This window comes from Haliotis rufescens, unplaced genomic scaffold, assembly GCF_023055435.1.
Source record: "Haliotis rufescens isolate VD_foot unplaced genomic scaffold, xgHalRufe1.0.p SCAF_3, whole genome shotgun sequence".
In the NCBI taxonomy this organism is placed as follows: Eukaryota; Metazoa; Mollusca; class Gastropoda; order Lepetellida; family Haliotidae; genus Haliotis; species Haliotis rufescens.
The window spans coordinates 21,977,095-21,991,826 of record NW_025964001.1 but is presented as its reverse complement, the minus strand read 5'-3'; the positions used below and the strand labels follow the sequence as shown (position 1 = coordinate 21,991,826).

Sequence of the window (14,732 nt, the reverse complement as noted above, 5' to 3'; positions counted from 1 at the left end):
TATTGCTAAAGCGGCGTAAAACTAAACTCAGTCAATCACTCAAGTGACCCGAAATTCCCACTGCACAGATAAAAATACCATACAGAGATAAAAGAACATCACAAGATACAGCAACAAATACAGGAGACCACATTTGCTGCCCGTGTACCCAGCCCCCGATCACCTGACCATACCCAGGTACCCGCTATAGGTTGCAAGAGTTGGGTACAAAATGTCTGATTGAGAACATTTTTACTGGAGCCCTGGCAAAAACTATTCAGATACATGTATCAAACAATCTGATCATGCATGCAGTGAAGTTGTACACAGTTAGAAAGAAATGTGAATATTAGTGACTTCTTATGTAACCATGGCGTTTTAATGTTATTGTCATTAAATACTATATCAAGTGACTAACCATGTACGATACCCAGGTCCTACTCAGAACCCACCTGACTCGAGTCCTTGACTTACCTGTCTCATTAGTGACTCGTAGTGTAACCATGCATGTTGTAAGAGCCCCAATTGATATGGATTACCCATTACGTTGTAAGAGATTACCAAATGATGAAGATTGAGTGGTTACATTGAGTGACCTGTCTGAATGTGTACCCGTGGGTCCTAACTCTCGGGTCGCTGCTCATGCAACCAGCCATCGTGTGTCCAACCCAGACTCAGTGATTTACAGGCTGTTACGATACAGCGGGAATAACTGCAGCGGAAAACAATATTCTTACCCTCTTTTCAGGGAAATATGTTCATTGCTCATCAAAATAACTCGGTGAAAGAGTGAATGTAGTTTTTCGCTCATTCAGCAGTATTCCAGCTGCATCACATCTGATCACAGACATATCATCTGATCACAGATCTATCATCTTATCATGGATCTATCCTCTGATCACAGATCTATCCTCTGATAACAGATCTATCATCCAATCACAGATCTATCATCCAACAACAGATCTATCATCCAACCACAGATCTATCACCCAATCACAGATCTATCATCTGATCACATATCTATCATCTAATAACAGATCTATCATTCAATCACAGATCAATCATCTAATCACAGATCTATCATCTGACCACAGATCTATCATCCAATCACAGATCTATCCTCTGATCACAGATCTATCACCCAATTACAGATCTATCATCTGATCACAGATCTATCATCTAATCACAGATCTATCATCTGACCACAGATCTATCATCTGATCACAGATCTATCATCTGACCACAGATCTATCATTCAATCACAGATCTATCATTCAATCACAGATCTATCATTCAATCACAGATCTACCATTCAATCACAGATCTATCATCTGACCACAAATATATCATTCAATCACAGATCTATCATTCAATCACAGATCTATCATCTGATCACAGATCTACCATCTGATCACAGATCTATCATCTGATCACAGATCTATCATTCAATCACATATCTATCATTCAATCACAGATCTATCATCTGATCACAGATCTATCATCTGACCACAGATATATCATTCAATCACAGATCTATCATCTGATCACAGATCTATCATCAAATTACAGATCTATCATCTGATCACAGATCTATCATCTAACCACAGATCTATCATTCAACCACATATCTATCATCTGATCACAGATCTATCCAGTGGTGGGAGGATGACAAGCAATCAGTCGGGTAACACTGGATGTTACCCATCTCAGCTGTTACAACAAGCAGGGGTTGCTGGAGGCCATATCTGACCAGGCTTCCCAACAGAAAATCTATATGTGGTTGAACTTGATTCTAATTTCCAAAGCATCATGACATTGAAGAATAACATGAAATTGTTTTTCAGTTTTTGTTATCCATCAGTTTTGTTTATGTTTTCCAGGGAATCAATAAGATAGTTGTTCCGTCTTCTGCCATAAAACTGTACTGGAGGGAGGTCAGTCCTGTAAGGAGACGGAGTAATATAGATTGTATGTGGCTCCCAGTCACATCGACTGATAACGCTCACATAAATGGATACAGTATATCTGGCTTGACCAGGTTTTGCTATTTCTGTGTACATGATTAGTTATCTGGGTGTAGGTGTAAACTGTTTCCGATGACTGCATCAGCTGGTGCTAAGTATACCACTCAACTCATGATAGGGATATTCTGAGCGTCTTGATGGGGTCTGAATGTGGCTGATTGCATGATGTCATACAAATCTGATTCAATATTGCGATGGAGGCGGTCGGGTAGCCGCTTGGTTAAAGCATTCGCTCGTCACGCCGAAGACACGGGTTCAATTCCCGACATGGGTACAATGTGTGAAGCTCATTTCTGGTGTCCTGAGCCGTGATATTGCTGGAATATTGCTAAAAGCGGCGTAAAACCATACTCACTCACTCACTCACTCAATATTGCGATTGAATTGATGCATTTCCTGCTTCATTTGAGGATACAATAAAAATTAGCACACCTCCGTAACAGTCACAAGTATTTTATCCTTCTCAAAAGTTGAGTAGTATAGTTTCTTGAATATGACTGAGTTGGGTCAGAAAAGCTGTCATGCAAGGAAAGGATCAGATGATTACAGCATTTGCGGGTACTGTGCAGTGATGTAGATCTTTGCTTGTGCCGACAATCCCTGGTTTGCCTCACCCAGAATCCCATGATCCACAATCCCATGACCCACAATCCCATGACCCATAATACCATTACCCACAATCCCATCACCCACAATACCATGACCCACAATCCCATTACCCACAATCCCATTACCCACAATCCCATGACCCACAATCCCATGACCCACAATACCATCACCCACAATCCCATTACCCACAATCCCATTACGCATAATACTATTACCCACAATCCCATTACCCACAATCCCATGACCCACAATCCCATGACCCACAATACCATTTCCCACAATCCCATTACCCACAATCTCTTTATCCCATGACCCACAATCCCATGACCCACAATACCATGACAAAAAATCCCATGACCCACAATACTATTACCCACAATCCCATGACCCACAATCCCATTACCCATAATACCATTACCCACAATCCCATCACCCACAATACCATGACCCACAATCCCATTACCCACAATCCCATGACCCACAATCCCATGACCCACAATACCATCACCCACAATCCCATCACCCAAAATCCCATCACCCACAATACCATGACCCGCAATCCCATTACCCACAATCCCATTACGCATATTACTATTACCTACAATCCCATTACCCACAATCCCATGACCCACAATCCCATGACCCACAATACCATTACCCACAATCCAATTACCCACAATCCCATGACCCACAATCCCATGACCCACAATACCATTACCCACAATCCCATTACCCACAATCTCTTTATCCCATTACCCACAATACCATCACTCAGAATCGTATGGTGTACTGGATGGTACCATATAGCTGTAATATTGCTGAGTGACACTTAAAACCACATTCACTTACTGAGTCACAAACTCAGCAGCTGGATGGTACTGCCAATGCTCACACTATCGATCACTGGTTTACCTGCTCAACAGATTTTCAGACCTATGGCAGTGTCCTCAGATCTTAATGCAAAGAGGTTAACCATACCTGTGGAAAAGGTTATATTTTAATAATATTGTTGTCTGCTTAAAGTCAAGACGTTGTAGCAGTCATTTGACAGTCGGCCAGTAAGGCTTAAAAACTCATGTCTGTAGAGAGTCAGATGTTGGTTCTCTTGTCTTATCTTGAACTGATAATTGTTTGAATTATGTATCATTTCTTAAGATTATTAGAGATTAAATATTTACCGATTATTGATTCAATATCATACATCTTAGACAAGAAGGAAAATTCCAGGGTAGAATAGGTCTTCAGCAACCCATGCTTGCCATAAAAGGCGACTATGCTTGTCATAAAAGGCGACAAACGGGATCGGGTGGTCAGGCTTGCTGACTTGGTTAATGCATGCCATCGATCCCAATTGCGTGGATAGATGCTCATGATATCAATCACTGGATTGTCTGGTCCAGACTCAATTATTTACAGACCGCCGTCATATAGCTGGAATATTGCTCAGTGCGGCGTTAAACAACAAACCAATCAAACCAACCAAGAAGGAAAATTTGTATTTAAACTTTATTTGCCTAACAATGATGATATGTAAACATACATTGGTCTAAGACGGCTTCCCTGTGTGTCTGTCATGGTTCAAGTTTCCTATAATCACAATGGCAACCAGGACTTCCTGTTGTTGTTATGACCCCTTTCACTGACAAGTGTCAAATGTCCTATGATTTATTGACCGGTTGTAAATTTTTATGTCTGAGGTTGTATCAGTGTTAATTTCACCTCTGCACCTGTTCATGTATTTCTAGAAAAAGGATTATAATATATTTGAGAAAGTAGCATGTCTTATTTTATGGATTGTGAAACAACTCTGACACGTTATGAAAGGAAACAGGATTTCTTTGTTGATCAATATCAATTTACAGGAGAAAGTTGGTCAGGTTTATTAAGTGATGTACATCTCCAGATATCATGGCACTTTTGTTTACATAGCTGACACAAATAGGGTCAGTCGGTAGGTGTTCTCTATTCCAGCGTCATGATGATAACAAAGTAGTTCCAGTGATATCTTGCAAGGTTCTGTAGTTATGTGATTGATTGTAAGATCAACATATTAATTTGAAAATGTAAATTTCAGCTTTTTCAATTATCCTTTTGAATTGCTGGTTACTAAATTCATTTACATCTGCATTAATGTTTGTTTGTTTGTTCGTTGTTTAATGCCGCCCTCAGCAGTATTCCAGCAGTATGACGGCGGTCTGTAAATAATCAAGTCTGGACAAGTCAATCCAGTGATTGACATCATGAACATCGATCCACGCAATTGGGATACGATGACATGCATGAACCAAGTCAGCGACCACTCGATCCCCTTAGTCGCCTCTCACTACAAGCATAGTCGCCTTTTATGGCAAGCATGCATTGCTGAAGACCCTGAAGTAATGACCAACCATTTGGCTTTTATGATAGAGACAGAATATGTTTTTGTCTATAAAGGGAGGGACACTTTAGTTTTCACAATACATTATTTTCAACATGTGCAGTGAATCTGATTTGGTGTGTGTAAAATTTGAGGTCAAGTTTTTTCTTAAACGAATTATGTTCTCTAAATCTTAGGCACCCCTTGAGACCCAGCGGAGAATATCAAATGGTCAATGACAATGTTCCAATGATAGTACTTTATCACCTGCAAATGAAAGTGTCTAGAATAAATAATATTTATCACTCACTCGTGAAGAGATCACCTGTTTAATAAACATACAGCTGTATTACACATTGTGTAATTCCAAGGCGCGTGCTTATTTACTGCGGGAACATGTTTCACTAACAAATATTGAAAACTCCCAACATCCCTGGGCTTATTCAACGACATTGTTTGTAGCTCGTCACATACCAGAACTATTCACGAGTTTCATAGAATTGGTATTACACAGGAGCTCGTTTAGTATTCTGTATAGAAGTTACGATACACATATATAACAACACATATTGAGATACATATAATACACACTGGACAAAAAACTGGTTACTACAACAAAACACACCATTTTATAGCCGTATACATATTGGGATACATTTTGGGGGGGATCTGTTTGTTCTAAAATGTGGCATGAGATATGGCCATTCAGAAGGTAAAAGAAAATACTCCAAATTTAAAAAGTGGGTGGGGTCCAATGACATTTTATTAGAAATAGTAAGAGAGCTAATGTCAAGATGGACTGATGGATGATCACATGGAACGTGGAAAGTTTGCTTGCCATTAAAACAATTTGAGTGAGGTTAGATTTGTTTATGGCATTCAGGGAGCCATACCAATATTGAATAAAGTAGGTGAAATACTTTCAACAAAACAATGGTAGAATATAGGGCTGGGACGAGTCCAAATTCACTTCCTATACCCAACCCCCTATTACCTGACCCTACCCGGTTATACCCACTGTAGGTCTCAGGAGATGTCTCAAAATGTCCGATTGGGAACAATTCTTCAGCATAGCCCTGGCAAAATGTATTTAGATACACATATTAAACAATCTGGTCAATCATACACTGAAGTTGAATTAAGTTATATCTTTATTCAACCATATAAAAAATCGGAAGGAATGGGTGCATAGTCAGAAAGAAATGCGAACATTAGTGACTTGTAGTGTAACCATAGAGTACTATTTAATTTTTGTCATTAAACAATATATCACGTGACTAACCAAGGTTCTGAGTAGTCCTGTGGGAACCTGGGTCCTACTCGGTACCTAACCGACCCGGGTACACGAGTTACCCGTAAAGTATTTTCACTTGAACATTAAAATATGTCAATTTACGAAAAAATGTAATATTTGTTGACATTTCATAAAAATATAAGCCTTGTAAGCTTATTGCCACGATTGGGCCAAGATACTTGTATTCGGTAACAATTTCCCCGGTTTCTCCACTACCATCTCCATTGGGGCAATATCACTTTTCTTCCTTCTGAAATCGACAAGAAGTTTTATGTGCATTTTAAAGTAATTGTCTCCTTGAGAAGTGACAAAAATAGTATTGTTATGTCTGTAATGTTGGGTCCTTTACATGATTTAGACAAACTTGTGTTGTGTTTGTGGCGTTAAATGAGAAGCCAACAGACATTTGATATTGCAACTGTTTCCAACTTACCGTAAATCCCTGAAAAAAAGGCCTGCCTTCATCAAACGCCTTTTCAATCGACCATCTGACTTGAATATACGCCTGCCTTACATAAATGCCGAGACATATTTTAGTTTACAAAATTTAGTTACGTAATGCTTCCTTTTAAAAACCAATCATTGTCTGTAAGGATCCATATCGTATACTGTATCGGTTTGAGGTACAGCTCATGAGAAAAAAACACACAAAGCATTGATGTAGAAATCTCCTTCTGAAAAAAATATATGCCTACCTTGAATAAACATAAAAAATAAACATGGGCGTTTATTCAAGGATTTTGGGTACTCTCACACCAGGAACATGTTGCTTACTTCATTGTCATGCCGCAGATTTCAGTAAAATATAATGAAAAAAATAAAATACCTTCACGTTTATCAGAACATAAAGAAGACTGTTATTGAAGATAGATGATAGTGAAATGCGACCTTCACCAAGTCTAGTGTTCCAGTGTGAAAGGTCAGTTTCCTGAGGTTGAACAACTGTCATACAAAACACTGTCTTCAAAACAGGGATGTGAAATGTAACTTTGTGTAACATTATCAGACAGGAGACAGTGCAATAATGAATCTGGGTCAAGGTTGATCTGTATTATTAAGCTATATTTGATGTTGGGCGATATCCCCAAATACATATATTACCCCGCCCTATACAAATATATTGTAAATTTTAGCAAAAGGGAAATCTGTGTTACACACCAAACTTACCTATAGATTTGTATTGTGTATTGGTAAATGAGGTTGATGTATTTTATGGTTCATTGAACATGCTTTAAAGTTGTAGCATAAATATTTCCAACATTAAATCATATGACGGAATTCATTATCAGAATGCTAAGAAACAAGAACAACAAACAAACGGTAGTCCAATACATAAGTATGAATCTGATCAGTGAGTTTGCAGTTCATTATTTGGATCTCTGGTTTAATGTGTAATCACTTGGGGGTCAATATAGAGACGACCCTTTAAACACCAGAGAATAATCGGTCTTGATTGATTCAATGGGGTATAAAAAGAAAATAGTGATTTCTATTATATGAATGGAATATTGAAAATCAGTGATGGTACCAGGTGTTCGTAAAAAGGGTAAGCATTTCCTGCCCTACCTGCCAGTGGCACCCACCACAATTTTCATGAAAAGACTTGACTATTTACAGACTGCTATCATACAGCTGGAATATTGCTGAGTGCAGCATTAAACAAACAAACAAACAAACAAACAAACAAACAAACAACAGGAAAGTGTGAGACCGTCGGCATAAAACCACTCACTCACTCACTCCAAACACCAACCCATTCACCCTCTCCCTCCCTCACTCACTCACAAATGACAAATTATCAACAAATTGCAAATCCAGGGTCTTGCATTGTTTAAGAGAGCCTGGTTACCCTGGGCGGTCAGCCTCAGTGACTTGGTGTTTGTTCATAATCTCGATCACTAGTTTGTCTGGTCTGGGCTAAGTTATTTCAAGCTTCCATACAAACAAGCAAACCAAACAGACGTACGAGTTCTTTAACTTTTGACTTCCATAAAATCAACATTCATTATCTAATATGGAGTTTTATGGTGAAATATCTGTGTAGCTTATTAAATCTTATGTGTAGTTAGCTACAATGAGGAGAAACAGCTAGTAGATTCTTCCAATTCATCCTACATTCCATCTTAATGTAAAATCTTCAAATTCGAAGTTGAACCGATTTGAATGAAATGAAAAAATGCTGCAAGATGCAAAAGGCAGCATTCCTTGTGATCAAACCGAAAGGGAAAACACTGCTACGGAAATGTATTTCTTAACTGTTCATCGGTTCTTCTGGTAAAAGAGAAATAATCTAATTGAATCTCCTTCATCAAGGGGAAAGAAACAGCCTTCAATTAAGAATAAGGTGGTCTTTGAGGAGATTGATGAGCGATACTTCCAGAAATCAATATTGTGAGTGAGGAATTCCACAATAAGAAAAAAACAATAGAGAACATTTCTATACACTTGAGAACACGCTCAACTCCAATTCTTCATTTTTTATAGATTGTATCTATTTGTTTTCCAATTTAATAACAATAAGAATACATCAAAGCCAACAAGAGATTACTACTTAGTTTTGGAACAGCCATTTTAGGTTTGTGGTCAAGAAGGCTTCCAGCCATTAAGGAATTAATGGGAAAAGTGACAGTGCTGACATTTCTGTTGTTTACAGCCAAAGACAGTGACAGATAATTAGATAAAAATAGCAGAGGAACAGGATCCAAGCTGAGTGGATCTTCTGCTGCAATTTGTGTCAGGTTAGAGATAGCCTTTCGAGCAGCTGTAAGAGCCAATCCTTCAAAGCCATTGAAGATTGTTTTGAAAGTGTGAACTTTTACAAAGTCATGTGGATGAGCTCTGTTAAAAAAATCGAAGTGGAAACAGGAAAATGTTTTTAAAGATATTTGTGACAGGAGTCTTTAGGGTATTATGGTTGACCTTGGTATTATGGTTGACCTTGAGTAGTCATAGGGGCTGCAAATTGCATCTCTTAGCTGCCGAGATTCCCTGGCCATGGGTTCCGGACTTAGAATCGTCCTGATTATTGTCTGTCGTGTCTGAAGTCTGTGAGCACTATTCCAGTGCTCCTGAGATTCATCTAAGTGGTAAATGTCCCTGACCTTGGTCTCAATGGGCTTCCGCCCACATCATGCTGTCAGGCTGGGATAGCACCAAGATACTGAAGCACTCCAATCACTCAATGTTATCTTTTCTACCTCTGGTTTTTTGCACCCTTTTTATAGGAAAACATAAAAGACATTACTAGCCCCTTTCAGAGTCATTATTTTTGCAGATATGTTTCAGGATACACTGTTTGACCATTGTTTTTTATTTGAGTCTCACATACAGACCCAGAAACAAACCTATCCAAAGATTTCCTTGGAAGCAAGTTTTCAAATGTTAGGTAATTATAGATTTCTGAAAGAGATTCGCTGGGCTCCTTTTTTCTATTATATATTGTACGACAATGTTACAAATAAAAATCTAAAAATATACTACTCAAAAGAAATTAATGGACTCCCAATCTTTTCCTATGACGATGGTTATCAGTCATTGCTGGTGGATATGTAGACTAACATATAGTCTGTGATATCTTTTATTACACAATACGTTTCTCTATTCTAAAATTAAAACAAAGGATTTTCCTGATGTTGATTAGAGCTGGCTAAACATGCTTTTATGTATATCTTTGTTTGTTTGTTTGTTTGTTGTTAAACGCCGCTCTCAACAATATACCAGCTGTACGACAACGGTCCTTAAATAATCAAATCTGGACCAGACAGTCCAGTGATTGACATCATGAGCATCGATCCACACAATTGGGACACAATTGCATACATCAGCCAGGTCAGCAAGTCTGACCCCCCAATTACGTTAGTCCCCGCTTACGACAAGCAAAGTTGCCTTTTACGCCCAGCATGGTTTGCTGAAGACCTATTCTACCCGTATCTTATATATATCTAAATTGGTTTTGTTTTCATAAAAAAAAATATATATTGCAACACACAGCATTCCAATTGTGGGTGTCCTCTAACTTGTTTTAAGTAGTATTTCTTTGTTTCAGAGACAAAATGGTAGTTTTCATTGTTCATGTGGTTCATATTCTAAGAATAATTCTCAATTTCTGTCCACTTGGAAGTTCAGTCTTATAAAGTGTCAAATATGTTAGCTGGCCTGATTAATACTTTATTACTCTTCCAGTCCTATAATGACTGGCACCTATTATGAGAATTTTATTGACTGATCATTTATCAGGGACGACCGTCACCTTTAATTTAAGTACTTCATATTTTAAGATCATGGTGTTAGTCAAGGAGCATTGATTATGGGAAGTCAGTTATAAATTAGAATGCTCAGGGTAATACCAAACCCAACTTTGAAACTAGTCTGTGCTGCATATTTTTAGGTCTTACCAACAGTTTCAACAACTCAATCCCTTTTCTATTTTTTGCCTTCTTTTATCAGAACAATGCATCTCAGACAACACATGTGCACCACTCCCACAGAGATGTAATCTAACTAAGCCTGCCTCACAGGACAAAAATACACCTGATAACTAAGGCAGAAAGTTGGAAGACATATTGATCATCTGATAAGAATTTGAAAGATCTCACTGGCACATTGTTTGAAAGAAGGGCGGAGATGTAGGACATTTTGTTTATTGCATGCATAAGAAACAAATTATGAGTTCGAGGCTGTCATATCACTGTAGTCCACGCCATGGCTCTTACAACACACACATATGAAATATTTCATTAAATGTTATAACTTTGGTTGGGCTGTATTTACATCACAAATCTGGATCTTGACCTTCTGAAAACCTATAATTAAACAGAATTTACTGCCGTACACCAGACAAGAAAGACCTTTTTCACCATCGGGGTAGAATGTATTTAAGACCCATTTGATTGTCAGATGTAAAAATTGAAATTAGACTTGGCATGAGTCAGTTGATTTAATAACATTTTGTTCAATGTTGTTTAAGTAAGTTGGAATGTAATTCAGTAGTAGTTTCTGCATGTCATGGAGAATACATGGGCTCTTATGGCAGTAATCAAGTTTACACAGTATGGCGCACATGCTCATGTTAAATTGATGTGTTTGATTCATATCAGGCACAATCTGTTTTGAATAGTTATTCGAAATGGAAACTTTGATGTGGAATTTATGTGGTTGACAGGGTCCAAATATGGACCGTATTCAAAGTAATAAGCGCCCAGGGCGCTCTCAAAATTAGAAATAGGGGGCTCTTATTAGAATATTATTTTGGGGAAAAAAACAGAAAGATAAATTTCGTGGTTTACGCTGACAGCCTGAAATGTTTATATACGACTGATATATTTTTCCAGAATTTAATTGCCCATAATTAAGGGTGCATATAACATACAAGTGCGTATTATACACGAATAAATAAGTATTGTGTACATTGATCAATCAGGTGCTAATTGGAATTGCTCACTAGCCAATACCTTAGCAAATGTCACTGTGGGCAGGGCACTTATTACGTCGAATACGGTAAATGTTCTTGTTGAAAGCCCATGGGTTAAGGTGAGTGAGTGAGTGAGTTGGGTTTAACGCCGCTTTTAACATTATTCTAATTACATCACTGTGTGTCAGCTTAATGTGGGAGGAAAGCCCGAAGTGATGCAGGTCTCAGACGTTTAACACTTCGGTGAAACCCAAGAGCATGGGTATGGTGCTGACAAACCTAGAAACATAATCGGGGCGAACCGGGATTCGAACCCACAATCATAGGTTTCTGGCGTGCCCAAGGGACGCAACTCTGCACAGCGAAACGCGGCGCCTTAGACGACTGGGCCATTCGTGCCCCCGGCAAGTAGATAAGACTCAAGTCAGGTTGAAATCGGCCTGGAAATGCCCTCGTCTCACTCTTTTATAGGTACAGCCAGCCCTTTTAGAAACCTACAAGAAATTTGCTACTCCTCTTCTGGCACTAATATTACTTATGCATAACATCAGGGACTATAAACAAATAAATTTCATGCTTACAATCATCCTCTTGATATGGATAGTCATATAGTCAGAACAACAACATTTTGTTATGAGAAAGTCAGAGAGTTTACACACATTTTAATGTCTGGAGGCTCCTTTTGAATTTAAATGGTGTCGCAATCACTGACTATTATCATTTATGAGCCGGATCAGCTGATTTTGTTTAGACTTCATGCATCTGAAGAAAAGTTTTTTGAAAAGAGAGAATGCTTTCATTGTTGCTCATCAACAGTGATATCTGTGTTCTTGTAAACGCTTGAGGAATGTAATTATTAAAACATCAAAGTCATAGTCCATCCATCTCAAATCTTGACGTCACTCAATATAACGATCATCAGTTCTTAAAGTGACACCTGACCTTGGTGCCCTCTTTCAGGGTTTATACCTCCTTCAAGGTCGTTTACTGGTGTCAGTTTACATCTTTCTGTCATTCTGCCCTGTCAAGCAGTGGGATAACCTTGCCGAATCAGTGATATATAATCCCGTTGCAGTTAACCTAGTTTACACACCGTTAATAGAGAGAAGACGTTAATTGATTTATAAACCTCTGAAGAGGTTCTGTGACGTAATCTAATATTTGTATGCCACAGTTCATGATTTGTGAAAAAATGATGATGGCTGAAATTTAGATAATATTATTAGATTAAATTGCAGAGGTTGACTGAAATTGACCGAAAAAATTATGCTGACTGTTATATTACAATGACATTTTTGCAAATAGTCAGGGAAGCATGTCTCCATTATAATATCAGTAAATGATAGTGCAAGAAATGCATACAGTACACTGATTGTATGTAGTGTCAAGATAGTATTCTTGGCGCCATGACATTTGACAGTAAACTAAGCTCCAAAGAGACTTGCAGAGTTTTCTTGGTTTTGTTGACTCCCTCTGTGGTCAAGTGGATAGAACATCTGCCCGGAGAGCGGAAGATCTGGGGTTGGATTCCTGGCCACTTGATATGTAACCAATGACATTAATAGAGGGTACTTGTTGTTACCTTGCCTGGCGCTTGCCATTAAGGAGATAGTATAACGTGTTTGAGTGGGGTATTCATGTGAAACTGCGACATGGTATCTCAGTAGGCTAGCATAAAAGAGATCAGGTAGTCAGGCTCGCAGACTTGGTTGATGCATGTCATCGATCCCAATTGCGTGGATCTATGCTCATGTTATCAATCACTGGATTTTCTGGTCCAGACTCGAATATTTACAGATGGCCGTCATATAGCTGGAATATTGCTGAGTGCGGTGTTAAACAACAAACAAACAAACAAACAAACAGTAGGCTAGCACTATAAAACCTACATTAGTCCATACTTATACAAGCAAGTACAGGCGTGTGAGACCCCATTTCACCTAACCTCACCTCATGATTTAGTTTTAGATACCAAACTTTCCTAATGTGAAAAGAGACTACCCGGGTAGATATATCCATTTGTAGATCAGACTTTTTGAAAGTATGCCTTGGGACTTGAATGTGTTTCACGCCGCCACATTGCCAAATCAACTTGGGGTTTCATTTCAGTTAACCACCTCGACCCAATCCTTCTTTAGTTTCCAGACACAAGGCTATTGAATACTACGATGTTGAAACTGTAAAGACAAACCAAATAAGGGCAGACTGGGGTACTGGCGATATAGACTGCCTTAGTATTTGGAGGGGGGTGGGGAAATGTTTAGAATTGTATATCAAGGGGTAGAAAATGTAAATTTCTCATGGTCTTCCTGTGTTAATGTGCTTTCACAAAGCAACTGTCGTGCTATTGTAAGTCTGCGTTAAGCAGTGGGAGTTACAATAGTAGCGCAAAGATCGGTTTGTACAAGTGGGGCCAGATCTGATGATACCATTGCCATGTTAGACTTGCATCAAGTCTCTGTTGGGTGGTCGGGTAGCCTAGTGGTTAAAGCGTTCGCTCGTCACACCGAAGACCTGGGTTCGATTCCCGACATGGGTACAATGTGTGAAGCCCATTTCTGGTGTCCCCTGCAGTGATATGGCTGGAATATTGCTAAAAGCAGTGTAAAACCATACTCACACTAGTCTCTGAAATAAACATATTTTACAGAAGAAAGACAGTTGTTAAATTATAGTTACAAAATATAATAAAAAGGAGCCCAGAGACTTTCTTCGTTTTCAGATATTGCAGTAATCTAGACTTGCCAAACATTATAGACTTCCATGAGCTGTATTGGCTATATTTGTGGCAGGGTCTGGATGACAGACTATTGCTATGGTGGCCTTATTTCTTGCCCAAGAAAGTGTATGCGGATGCATCTTGTAATATTTTATGACTGCTTCATTGCCTTAAATATTGCGAAGCTTCATAACTAGGTGAGGTGTTATAGTTATTTCATGAAGATTTGTGTCCCTTGAGTAGGGATGGCATTCCGCTAACAGACCCTCTTTTTTTTTATCTGTTGTGGAAACTTTATGTAAGTATGTATAATAGGGTGTAAGGGGATTCGCCTGGACCTG

At 38.6% G+C, this 14,732-nt stretch overlaps 1 protein-coding gene across 7 annotated transcripts in view; it reads left to right on the top strand.

The window, feature by feature from the left end:
- LOC124146460 (inositol-trisphosphate 3-kinase B-like) overlaps positions 1-14,732 on the top strand; it is a 117,327-nt gene that overhangs the window by 54,459 nt on the left and 48,136 nt on the right. The window lies entirely within an intron of this gene.